Source organism: Peromyscus californicus, unplaced genomic scaffold (assembly GCF_007827085.1).
Source record: "Peromyscus californicus insignis strain IS unplaced genomic scaffold, ASM782708v3 Scaffold_3__1_contigs__length_106647218, whole genome shotgun sequence".
NCBI classification, from domain to species: domain Eukaryota; kingdom Metazoa; phylum Chordata; class Mammalia; order Rodentia; family Cricetidae; genus Peromyscus; species Peromyscus californicus.
In genome coordinates, this window is record NW_026294551.1 from 63,152,831 (window position 1) to 63,166,808 (window position 13,978).

The window sequence follows — 13,978 nt, forward strand, 5'->3', positions numbered from 1 at the left end:
TGAGGGAGAAATGAATTGTTCTCAAGCATTTAGTCTGCATCTAGCAGGGGCCAGACTACATATCTTGGGCCTGAGGAGAGTGTCCCAAACAGAGGGATGAAGGAAGTGTTGGGAAGAGAAAAATTGCAGTGTTGCATAAAGGAACACAGAGACAGTAAAATTTGGTGATTTCTTTTTGAAAAATGAATGCACTAGAACCCCAACCAAGACAGCAAAAAATACTCAACAAAATGCCCACTGCCTTTTACCCCTGCCTTAGGTGGTGACTGCATTTCATCCCATTGGTGGCAACACAACTTCACAATATGACATGAAGGGCTAGCCACCCAAAGGGGAAGGGGGCTCAGGAAACATAAGCCCTTGTGGGACTAAGTGTTTCTTACTGCAGGAAACTATATAGAGTTTTCTTCTAACCCAGGATCTCTCCACCCAAGGGGAGGGTTCATGAGTCTTGGGGCGTGGGGAACAGAGGACAGAATGACCTGTTGAAATTGGACCAAGTGTGCCAGAAGAGATTAGACACCTTTGGTGGTATCTGGGGGAAATTATGGTAAAATAGCAGTGTTAGTAAATCACAGCTGTCACTAGTATGGTGGAATGAAAGTGACAAGAAACAATTAAAACCCTCGTTTAACCCACCGAGAAACTCTGGAAGGTCCATCTTAGTTTTTCATTTTATAGAGAAGGAAACTGAAGTTAACAAAGGCTACACTAGCAGCCCCAGGATCACAGGGTCACAGAGCTTTCAAGTTTGTGGTCTAAAATCTACAAGTAGGTGATCTCAGGTCCCTCCCTGACCTGCAACTTTTTGATTCCAAGTGTTAACATGAATTTTTATTCAGAATTCAAAAAGCAATCTAGTAGCCACCAATAATACCCTCATGGCATGTCATTCCCCATCCCAATGTGTTTTATAACTTAATTACAAGCCCCAAACTTAATCATTGGCAGAATGAGGGCATCTCTTTAAAAAGCCCTTAAGATATAAATAGATATGGCTAAAGAAAACAAATTGGGAATGTAGGAAGCATGAATAAGTATGGTGCACTGACAGTTTGCCCTAAAAATAGTTAATATAATTAGTGGCAGAGAATAGAGCTGACTTCACAACACTGAGAACAGATGTCAGAGGAATGCTCTGTATTCTGGTTTCATTAAAGCTGAAATCGCTGCAAATAGGTGTGTGTCTGTGCAGCCATGCTGATGAAAGTTAGAAAAGGAGGCGCCACTGAGACATGGAGAGATTATGTGAGAGGCTTCATCCAGTTAAGCTGCGCTTGTACCTTCTTGGGCAGGTTTGCATGGCTTCTCAGTGCACCTTGTTCCATCAGGTTTGTGGCTGAAGGGCCAGGCTTGAGCAGCCTGCCTGCCTTCAAGCCGGGCTCCACTCTTGGGAGTGGTATGACTTTGGACAGTTGCTTAACTTCACTTTGAATAGCTCCATAGCATCACAGGAAATCTGAGTGGGTTTTTCATGTATTGCAATAGTGAGGATGTGTCCCCAAAGTTCATGTGTGAGAAACCCCAGAGTCAGGGGTAGCTCCTTTATGAGTCATGGATGAATTCGCGTTACTTTAGGAATGAATTCTTTCGAAGGGAATAGGTTTGCTATAAAGGCACATTCTGTCCTCTCTTGCTCTCTAGTTACACAATGCTTATTGTCACACTGTGATAGAGCCAAAAGCCCCTTGACAAACGTGGCCCCTTGACCTTGGCCTTCTCAGCCTCTGCAACTATGTACAAACTCTCTGTTCATTATCAATCATCCAGTCTGTGGTCTGCTAGAATACAAAATGTACTAACACTGGGGATAATTATCTGTGTGAAGTAATATAAAATGTATCTCACTTGGATGTGGGGTGTTCTTTCCTGTCAATAAAACCTAGACTGGCAACAGATTAAAATATACTCGGGAGCTCAGCCATTACAAGCACTGGTTGCTCTTCTAGAGGACCTTGGTTCGATTCCCAGCATCCACATGGGCAGTTCACAACTGTGTGTAACTCCAGTTCTGGAAGATATGATGCCCTCTTCCGGCATCCATGGTCACCTGGCATACAGCAGACAAAACATCCATACAATAAATGGTAAAATAAACCCAAAATTTTAAATAAAATAAAAATACACCCAAAGTTAATGCTCCTAAAACATCATCTTAATTATTTAACTAGGATTTCGTTTTAAAAAGAGAAGCTGATCTCCATCAGTACTCTCCTACAGAAATGCAGCATGCACCACAGATGTAAGGCATGGGGCCTTCCAGTTTTTCAGTAGTCATATTAAAAACAAAACAACTAGAGTTAATAGCATAGTTTGTTTAACCCAGTATAAAAACTATTATCATTTCAACAAAAAAGAATGCTAAAAATCATTACTGAGGTGCTTATCCTGTTCACCACACTGTCTTTGAAATCTGGTGTGTGTTTTATAAGCACGTCCCATCTCCATTTGAACTAGCCACATTTCAAGTGATCAGTATCCAAATGTGGCAAGTGTTCCGTCCCCCCCCCCCCCCCCGCCCCGACACTGGGTGGTGTACACATACCAAAGACATAAACATAGGCAGAGTTCACCATCACAGTAGTAGAACTGGTGGGAAAACCAAGTGGCACAAAGGTATCCCCTGAGTAGTGTATTACAACCAACTCTAACTGTCTCTAAAAACACATCTGGACAAAACGCATCCGACTTCAAAGAAAAAGACTGATTTTGCCAGGCAGTGGTGGCACACACCTTTAATCCCTGCACTCAGGAGGCAGAGGCAGGTGGATCTCTGTGAGTCTGAGGCTAGCCTGGTCTACAGTGCCAGTTCCAGGACAGCTCCAAAGTTACACAGAGAAACCCTGTCTCAAAAACAAACAAACAAAGACTGATTTTTGGGACACAGGTTTAAAAGGTTTTAAGCAGCAGTTCTCAAACTGTAGGTCAAGAACCCCAAGGACCATTGGAAAACACAGATATTTACATTATGATTCATAACAGTAGGAAAATTACAGTTATGAAGTAGCAGTAATAATAATTTTATGGTGGTATGTGTCTTTAATCCCAGCACTTGGGAGGCAGAGGCAGTAGGATCTCTTATGAGTTTGAGGCCAGCCTGTTCTACAAAGTGAGTTCCAGGACAGCCAGGGCTACACAGAGAAACCCTGTCTCAAAAAAAAATTATTATTACAATTATTTATGATTTTTTTTTTTTTTTGGTTTTTCGAGACAGGGTTTCTCTGTGTAGCTTTGCGCCTTTCCTGGGACTCACTTGGTAGCCCAGGCTGGCCTCGAACTCACAGAGATCTGCCTGGCTCTGCCTCCCGAGTGCTGGGATTAAAGGCGTGCGCCACCACCGCCCGGCTTATTTATGATTTTTATGACATGAGGAACTGTATTAAAGGGTCACAGCATTAGGAAGGCTAAGAACTGCTGTTGTAGAGGATGACAGATTGGCCCATTGCTTTAGGGACAGGGATGAGACAAGGGGTGTATCAAAACTTTCACCTCGCCGGGCGGTGGTGGCGCACGCCTTTAATCCCAGCACTTGGGAGGCAGAGGCAGGCGGATCTCTGTGAGTTTGAGGCCGGCCTGGGCTACAGAGTGAGATCCAGGAAAGGCGCAAAGCTACACAGAGAAACCCTGTCTCGAGAAAAAAAAAAAAAAAAAACTTTCACCTCATGGCCAAAATGCCAAGGAGAGAAAGGAAGAAGATGGGACTAAGGGGTCACAATTCCCTATAAGGGAACTCCTCCAATGGCCAGAAGATCGCTAAAGCGTCCATCATTATATGTAGCACCAGGGCTGGGAACTAAGCTTTTAACACATGGACCTCTAGGGCACATTTATCCAACCCATAGTATTATATAAATGTTTAAGATATGAAAAAGCCACACCATATATTGTCCCTAGACACAGACACAGATATATGTGTGTGTGTGTGTGTGTGTGTGTGTGTGTGTGTGTGTGTGTGTGTGTGTGATTGAGAAAAGGAACTGGAGGATTTACCCCCACCCACTAAAGGGACAGAGAATTGGCAAATGGCACAGAAACATTTGTTGTAGTAGTTTGTTTCTTTTATGTTGCAAGGGGAGGGGCTGAAGGACCCAAGTTCAGTTCCCAGCACCTGTAAGTATCTAAGGCTCTCTTCTGAGCTCCTTTAGCACCCACGTGCATGAGTATATGTACACACACAGAGAGACACTCACATACACGCAAAAATAAGTGATAAGGGACTTGTTATGTGGGACTTGGCTGTACCACCTGTGGTAAGTCAGCTTGCCTTCCTGTGCCTCAGTTTCCTCATCTGCAGATGGACCCATGAGAGCACTGCTGCTTTAGAGCTGCTGTGCCCAGTGTTGGTGCAAATGTGTGGAGACAGGTGATCAGTGCAGGCAGGGTGCACAGCCAATTTCTTTTCAGCTCTAAACTGTCCCATGGAGAGGAAAGAAAACCAAAACCAGATTGGAATGTTTAAAGAGGATCTGCATCCAAATGCCCAAGAGCTTGCTTGCGTTGAGTTCTGTACCAAGTCCAAAATTACTCTCGTCTCTACCAGCCGCCGCCGCCGCCGCCATCATGCGATGGGGGTTTCTTTAACTGAGCGTGTTCCTACCTGTGATTCCTCTTTTCCTTTTTTTCACCTGGCATGTTGGGCAGGTGGGGAAGCTTTGCTTTTTGTGAGGCTTTAAGGGAAAAAAAAAAGCAATCACAGCTCAAGAGAGAGGTAGTTCTGTGTGTGTCGGGTTAGACTGTAACCGTGAGCTGTTGATGAACCTTGGATGAATTGCCTGCCCCAATCCACCCAGCCTCCCTTTAATTTTCTTCCTTTCTGTTCCTCTCAGTCACCTCTCCTTACAAAAGAGACTCCACCATCCCCACTTCTCCCAGAAGCCCTCTCGTGGGCACCTTTCAGCACAGAAAATCCGACTATTTCTTTTAGCCTCAGAAATTTTCTTTTAGTCCTCTGTTCTTTTTGCTGTTTTCCAACCAGCTTCCCTGACTACCACCGAACCGTTTCTGGTAGAACACAAACAATGCCCTTCTTTCCAGGAACCAACTTTGTCTAAAGTGGTTCATTACTGTTCAGAGGCTATACTCCTTCTGAGCTTTTTAGCAAGTAATTTTCATTCAAATTATTGGTTAGCCAAGCCTTTTTTCTATATGCCAGCTGCTCTGAAGCTTCGGCCTCCAATCTTTCTGTTACCCCTTAAAAAAAATCCAACACCCTACTCTAGTTCGTCTTTTTGTCTCTTCTCACTTGGCACCCCTCCCCAGAAATTATTTTGTCCCATTGACTCACCGTAAATCTTTCGCCTTGACTATTAACTCCAGTCATGATAGAGCACATGCGCCATGTGGAGGAGTTCCTGGTTTAAACCCCCAGGAGCTCCAAATGTGAATTATAAAGTAAAAATAAAACTGATGGTGTAAGAGGAACAGTAAAGGGCAGGGGCACAGGGAGCACCCTGTAGTTGCCAAGGTAGTTGCCCCTGGGGCTAGGTCGTCAGACCCCTGGGACAGGAGGGCAGACCATGGATGTTCAGTGTCTATCTCCAAAGCTACGGAAAACAAGAACTGGAAAGAGGGCTGAGTCAGGCTTGCCTCAGGCTCTCACCTCCTTCTAAAGCTTCCTTGAAAACACAGCCTTCCTGCTTTGCAAGCCCCACCCCACACCTGGGCCCCTGCTCCCGGCCACTGTGTACCAGTGTGCCTGAAAGGACAGGATGCTCACAGCCCTCTCTCCACACTGTGTGTCATTCTTGGTGTGCGAGGGGAGGGTATTATGGGATAGGCATCCTGAATGCCACACAGAGGATGGAGAGAATGATGTCTTCCCTTCTTTGCCTGCCTTTTCCTTTCCTCTTTCCTTCTTTCCCTCTCCCTCCTCCCTCTTGGGCTTGATGTAGAAGAAACTTAAAGAATTGTGTTATAAAGGATGTACTAATAGATTTGCTTAGGAGACATTAAATCATACAAAATAGAATTTAGCTAAGGGAGCATTGTCTCCAAAACACCCCCAAAGATAAGTAGTGTGTTCACCGGGCCTGTTAGAAAAAAAAACAAAGTTAGGATGCTAGGCTGTAAATGTTTGTTCACTGGGACTGACCAGCCATTAGGCTCCTTTGATATCAAAGAACACACCTCAAACAGGCAGTCTAGGGGGCAGTGCAGGGTCGCAACCACCATTAAATCCTGGGCTGTTGTGGAATATTACTTCAACTAGGCAAAGATGTGTTACATTTGTTTATGCTGTGGAACATTCCTTTAACTGCGTAAAGGTGTGTTACACTTGTTTACGCTGCATTTGTTTAACTATGTAAAGATGTGCTGCTGTTTCACTTTTCCCGCCTAAGGCACCTGATTGGTCTAATAAAAAGCTGAACAGCCAATAGCTGGGCAGGAGAGGGCTAGGTGAGGCTGGCAGGCAGAGAGAATAAGTAGGAGGAGAAATCTAGGCCAAAGAGAAGAGGACGAGGGAGCCAGACACAAGAAGCAGTGAAAAAAAGACACACAGAAGGAGAGAAAGGTGAAAGGCCCCGAGGCAAAACACAGATGAGGAGAAACGGTTCCGTTATAAGACAAGCTAGCGGGCCAAGTGTAAGATAAGGCCGAGCATTCACAACTAAGAAGTCTCCATGGTGCCGGGCGGCGGTGGCACACGCCTTTAATCCCAGCACTCGGGAGGCAGAGGCAGGCAGATCTCTGTGAGTTCGAGGCCAGCCTGGTCTACAGAGTGAGTTCCAGGACAGGCGCCAAAGCTATACAGAGAAACCCTGTCTCGAAAAAAAACAGAAAAAAAAAAAGTCTCCATGTCATGATTTGGGAGCTGGTTGGGGCTCAAAAGAAAAAGACTGCTACATTTGGCATCCAACGTGAGGCCTGAATTTCCACATAGGGTCTCAGATAGCTTTTCCTTTATTATCTCTAAACGTGTGGAGGTATTTCTCACTGGGCAAGTGTATTTCTGGCACAGTCTCCCCCTCCTTTCCTTTCTCTCCTTCCCTCCTCCTCCCTCCTCTCTCTCCTCCCTCCCTCTCTCCCTTCAGAGTACAAGCTTGCTACAGAGCCCAGGGTAGCTTGAACTCTCATCCTCCTGCCTCAAGCTTCCCCAGGGCTGGGCTCCCAGGCATGTGTCACCGGGCCTGCTGAGAGGGCTTTGTTGATGAGCTTGTGCTCTGAGCTTTATGCAGGTTTACTTCCTCCTCACACAGCTCTGAACTGTCTGCACCCCTGGTCGGGGGCTGGGGTGGGCTGGACGGACACTGTAGGGGACGACTCCTCTCTCTAACGCTCACATTTCAGTTCTTTCTACCCCAGAAGCCATGAGTCCTTTGCCCTTCAGTACAGTTTGCATTCAGCTGAGTGCCTCTTCTGGTTCTCTCTAGATGAACCACTGGCTCGAAGGTGTGGGAACAATGAATGGGACACCCAGGTGAGCAGACGAGACAGCCGTGAGGCTTGAGAGCAGCTGGACCCCACAGCTGGGCTTTCTGGAGTTGGCCCTGGCCAGCCATTGGGCAGAGCTAGGCACCCCTACCCCACCTCACTGCACTCCACAGGGCTCTGGGTGAGGGCACTGCAGTCCCTGGCCCTGTCCTTCTGGAACACTCTCCTCAGGGGCACATTGGGAACACCGACACCCTTTTGCTAGTCCTGTGAAAATGCCACAGATGAACTGAGGTAAACCAAGTACCCAGAGAGCCCTAGTCTGGCTACCTTCTACCTAGAGAGTGAATCCTGGGCCAAACAGTGTGACTTGGGAAAAGTAAGGACATGCCCTCTGCTGGCCCCCTGGCACTCAGTTTCTAGCTTGGCCAATCCTTGCTTGTGGAGGGAGTTGAGGGAGGGAACGACAAAGGAGGTGTTTCTGAGGAGACTGGGGGGGGGAATGGCATGCCCGGAAACCTTATCTCACCCTGCAGATGAAGAAGCGGAAGCCCAAAGACTACACGAGTCATCCGAGGTCACCAAGTCCACAGAGAGAGGGCAGGCACAGAAAGAGGACACCTGCATGATCCTGTCCTTGGATGAAACCTGGCACAGATGGTGGCATTTCTGGAGGTGTTTCCAAACTGGGCGCTTCCTCCCAGCCTCTTTTTTATGTTCACAATATTTTTATTAATTCTTCAAGAATTTCATACAATGTATTTTGATCCTATTCACCTGCCTTCCTCCAACCCCTCCCAGATCCACCCCCACCTCCCTACCAACCGAATTTCTTGTTTTCTCTCTCTCTCTCTCTTTTAAACTCATCAAGTCTAGTTTGGGATGCCCAAACAGTCTTGGATGTGGAGCCTGCTCTGGAGCATGGTCGCACCTGTAAAGAAAACTGACGCCTCCTCCCAAGGGCCATTAGCTGCCGATAGCGCCACACGCAGCTAAGGGTGGGATTTGTGGCCCTCCATCGGCTCCTTGGGCTCTTAACTCATCTTAGTTTCGCAGGAAATGCATGATGTTGGTTTTCTTTCTTCAAAAAAAAAAATCAGGACTAGTAGAAAGAAGCAAGAAGAGCTTCAACTAGCCTGCAGCCAGCTAGCGCTGGTGTGTGGATGTCTTGAGTTTCTAGGTGGCCTTGTTGACAGTTGGCAAGGGGGACTCTTATGTAACCACCTGGCCAGGGATGGCTGCAACTGCAAAGGCCTAAGAAAGTGTGTGAAGAGCCGTCCTCGGCGCAGGGAGCGGAGTAGCTTCCTGCCTGGGAAATTCACCACAGACGAGTATGAGGCCCATGGTGACAAGTCTTCCAGTAGCTGTCACTGTCAAAGCTAGCCTCAGCTACGTGCTCTTACAGGCTAGCCTCCTCCAGGTTAGCCCCGGACTGTACATTGGGGTTGAGCAAGTAGTTATGGTCTGATGCATCTACCACCAAGGTCAAAGACTGAAATCCCAACTTTCAAGGCCATGGCATTAGGAGCTAACTGGTCAAGATGAGACAGTCCTCAATCTGGGATAAGTATGACTCATCATTGGTGTTAGCTGTCAACTTGACCGGAATCTAGAATCACTCCCGAGATGGCCCTCTGAGCGTATCTGTGGGGGATTATATTGATTGTGTTAACTGAGGTATGAAGACCTTCCCACTGTGGGTGGCCATTCTCTGGATGGGATCCTGGACTGTGTAAGTGGAGAAACAGAGCCGAGTACCAGCGTGCACTCACGTTCCTATTTCCTGACTGGGAATGTAATGTGAGTGGTTGCATCAATCTCCTGCCACCTTGCCTTCCTCACCATGAAGGAACAGTACCCTCGAACTGTAAATTGGAATAAACCCCTTGTCCTTTAAGTTGCTTTTGTCAGAATATCTTATCACAGCAACAGGAAATGAAACTAAGTATCCTTATCAACGGCCCCAGGGAGCTCTTGGCCCCTTCCAGCCACTGAGGGAGTGTCTGTATTCAGGAGGTGGGCTAGTCAATCTGCCAGCATAAGCTTGATCTTCAACTATCGGCCTTCAGAGTTGTGAGCCACAAACTGTTACTGTTCATACGCACACAGCCCATGCCCCTTCTGTCACAGCATCCCAGATAGACTGGGAATAATTCAGATGAAAATTGGGTAAGGAAAGCGAGGAGGCAGGAAGCCACACAGGGAAGCCAGTCATGGTCAGCTCCTCCCAGGTCTCCAGGGATGGAAAGCACTGGGCAGGGCCAGGCTCCCTAAGCACCAATCAGGAGGAGCAGCTACAAGGCACACGTCTGCCAAATATGGCTGGTGACCGTGCTAACCATCGGTGGTCAGTGTCACCAGTCCCTGAGGACCAGCTCTGACACAGGAAAGATTCCTTTTGGCTACCACTCTCAGGCGTCACGGGCACTGATGATTTAGGCCTGTGGCAGCGCAGGGCATCACAACAGGCGCATGGAATGGAAGAATCTGCTCACTTCATGGCAGCTAGGAAGCAGAGGGGAAGACGTGGAGTACCAGCGTCCCATTAAAAAGAGCTCGTAGACGTGGAGTACCAGTGTTCCATTAAAAAGAGCTCGTAGACGTGGAGTACCAGCGTCCCATTAAAAAGAGCTCGTAGACGTGGAGTACCAGCGTCCTATTAAAAAGAGCTCGTAGACGTGGAGTACCAGCGTCCCATTAAAAAGAGCTCGTAGACGTGGAGTACCAGCGTCCCATTAAAAAGAGTTCGTAGACGTGGAGTACCAGCGTCCCATTAAAAAGAGTTCGTAGACGTGGAGTACCAGTGTTCCATTAAAAAGAGCTCGTAGATGTGGAGTACCAGCGTCCCATTAAAAAGAGCTCACCTATGACTTAACCTTTTCTCACTAGGCAACCACTAGCAGCACATCACAGGCCAAGCAGCAAGCCTTTATTATGTGAGCCTTCTCCCTCCCTCCTCCCCCTCCTCCCTTCCTTTATCCTCCTCCTTCCTACATCCTCCTCCCGCTCCTCCTCTTCCTTTCTCTTCCTGCTCCTTTCTTCCCCTTCCTCTTTTCTCATCTCCCCTCCCTCTCCCTTTCTCTTCTCCTCCTGCTCCTTGTGTGATGACTTCTCTTGGGGGGAAGCACACATCTACTCAGCCCAGATAGGGAGCCACAACAGACCAAAGTACAGATACCACCAAAGTCCGGTTTGGTGAATCAGTGGGTTTTATTGGGATTACTTACTTGCAGGAGCGGAACCTGGAGTTTACTGCAGGCAGCTAACACAGAGTGTCCTTTCCAAGTGACTTAGTTGGATGGAGTTTCTCCCAGACAGCTGGTCTGGTCTCAGTCTTCTTTACTGCTTGGCTTGTCTGAGAATGTGACTCAACAGTCTCTATTGTCTACTCTTGGGAGGGAGGGGCCTAGTGAATCTGGTCAGTTTCAGGGACTTCCTGAAGCTATTTTGAGTCGTTTACCTTTTATCTTAAGGAGCTTCCCTGGGAGATAGAATGCTTCAATTTCAGAAGAAACTGCTACACAATATACCTCTCTTCTCCTCTCCCCTCCTCTCCCCTCCCCTCCCTTCCCCTCCCTCCCCCTCCCTTCCTCTCCTCCTCTTCACATTTTCACAATTCTTTTCCTGCACTTACACATGTCAGCATTTGGCATCATATATGACCAGATTCATCACTTCACATGGGTGATCCAGTCCTTGCCTCAGGGATGAGAGATCAAGACATCAGCCCCTGCACTGTGCAAAGCATGTGCTCCCGTGCTGGGGTATGGGTGGGGGCAAATGAGGAGTGGGGTCTAACCAGAAAGATATGGATCTGTCAAAATATTACATGAACGACAAGCCTGGATGGTGGTAGCCGAGAATCCATCTTTCTGGAGCAGCTGTTGGCTCTCTCTCATGTCCACGCTCAGGTGCTCCCTAGTCTGGTCTGATGGTGAGGGCCTTGCCCAGGAGCCCTGCCAGCTGGGCCTCCTGGATGAAGATCAGCAGGAACAAGCTCCCAGGACAGGAAAGCAAATTTCCTTAGTGACACAGGAACAGCGGGGGGGGGGGGGGGGGGGGGGGGGGGGGGGACACGACGACAGAAGCATCTGCAGCAAGCAACGCCATCCTAGATGGCAGGGGGCAGCTAAGCCACTCTAGGGCTGACACAGTTCAGCTGAAGGACCTAAGAACACCATGGATGACAAAACGCAATCCTCCAGCATCTAAAGCTGAGATCTAAACCTGCTACACACCCCCAGGCTCGCCTCTGCCGACGCAAAGGAGACCATGCAAGCAAGGTGCACTTGACAGTGACTGCTGAATCCAGATGCTCACAGAGCCAGAGCCAAGGCACGACCTTAAATCCTCCTCCTGCCAACCTTTGCAGACATATAGGCTCCCTAGACTGTCCCCAGCATTGCAGGAGAGCAGGGCTGCCATCATCCTCACACCTGTCACTCAGAAAGCACTTTCCAAAAAAAACCTTCCAGCCCTGGCTTGCTGCTCATGAGACAGGGTTGCTGATGTGGATGTATTGAGAGGAGCAGATGGCAGAGAGAGATTTAAACACTCTGTAGCACAATGGGGTGTTTCTGGCTTTTCTGTCAAAGATCATCCATGCCTGGCATGCTTTATCTGCCTCCACTCCAGTTCTAGTCAAAGGAATACAATGACAGCATGGGAGCAAGCTGTGACCATCATACTCACCCTGGCTCATTACTAGTCTAGAGGTGGCCAGAGGAGCCAGCATTAGTGACAGAAATCAGCTGAGTGGCACCTGCAGGATAATTTTCATTTCTCTAGAAAAAAAAATGCTACATTCTTTTTTTTCTTTCTTTCTTTTTCTTTTTTTTTTGGGGGGGGGGCGGTTTGAGACAGAGTTTCTTTGTGTAGTTTTGGTGCCTGTCCTGGATCTCACTCTGTGGCCCAGGTTGGCCTTGAACTCACAGAGATCCGCCTGCCTTTGCCTCCCGAGTGCTGGGATTAAAGGTGTGTGCCACCACCGCTCGCCCCCCTTTCCTTTCTTGATGGAATGTGTAAGTGATGGCCAGAGGACATGCAATCATATTGAGACCATGAGGTCACAACATGCCTGCCACCATGCTGGTTGGGATTTCCATTTTTGCAAGCTGTTTTGCAATCCCATTTCAGTCTCCTAAACAGAAATGAAAAAATATTTAATATGGTGATCTTTTTGCCAAAGGAAAAAAAAGAATTCAGCTTTGAAAATTAATCCACGAACATACACAAGTTTCATTCAGCTCTCTGTGTGAATCATTGCTGGCCAGACATCAGGTCCAGACCCAAGAGCGTTCTGTGTGCTGATTGGTGGAAGGGCATGCCCGAGAAAGGACCACCCTCGACAGCCTTGCCTGTGACCTCCTGGGCTCTGTCTGTTTAGATGGGGCAGGTGACAGACCAATCTTGCTGCCAGCCTAGCCTGGCTTTGTCACAGCCTGAACAAGCAGCAAACAGCACAGGCCAGCCCACCCCACTGGGCGGGAAGGGTGGGCCCTTGCTACTTCTCCTGGGTCACACTTGTAGCTTTGCTTTCCTGGAAATGGACACCTTGGTGAAACCCTGGTGTGGGCAGAAAATGCAAGCCCCTACTGCAGGGCGGGGTGGATCGAGGGCCCAAGAAGGGCTGTCAAGGGCGCCTCCTCACATCCTCACACAGTGTTCCAGATAGACATCAGAGCATTGCTCCCAACAGCCCAAACGGCCAAACATGAGGAAGGGAAGGTCAGAAATGACGCTCAAGGGCAGAGCTCGTGTTCTCTTCCTGGAATTAAAACCAAGGTTTTTAGAAGAAAAAAAAAGTGTTTTGGTTTTACTAGACAGGGTTTCTCTGTGTAGTTTTGGTGCCTGTCCTGGATCTCGCTCTGTAGACCAGGCTGGCCTCGAACTCACAGAGATCCGCCTGGCTCTGCCTCCCGAGTGCTGGGATTAAAGGCGTGCGCCACCGCCACCGGGCTTTAAAAAAAAGTTTTAAATTAAAAAAAATAAATAAATCAAGGGCCAGGTGGTGGTGGTGCACACCTCTAATCCTAGCACTTGGGAGGTAGAGGCACATGGATCTTTGTGGGTTGAAGGCCAGCTTGTGAGTTCCAGGACAGCCAAGGCTACACAGAGAAATCCTGTCTCAGAAAAATAAATTAATAAATAGATAAAATTCCTGAATAGCTCCAGGATTTATCAAAGCTCTATGTTTTAAAATGGGAAAATAAAGTCCAGACTAATGGAGAAGGGGAGAAAGGAAGAGGCAGATAAAGAGGGAGGCAGGCAGGTGGGCAGACAGATAAACACACATGGGGTTGGGGGATGATACTGGTCCAAAGTAAATTTTATATAAAAAGGGCAAGTTGACTACCCCAAGCCAAATCCCCAGCTCTTAGCACTGCCTTTGAAAGATTGTCCCTAAATGTCCCTGATGCTGTGACATAGCAATTGCAGTCCCCATAGAGGTCACACACTAGGACAAAGGCACAGGCTGTCTGGCTCAATAAATGCTATCAAAAACTCGTTCATAGGGCTGGAGTGATGATGGCACAGTGGTTAAGAGCACTGGCTGCTCTTTCAGAGGACCTGGGTTCAATTCCCAGCACCCACGTGGAGGCTTACA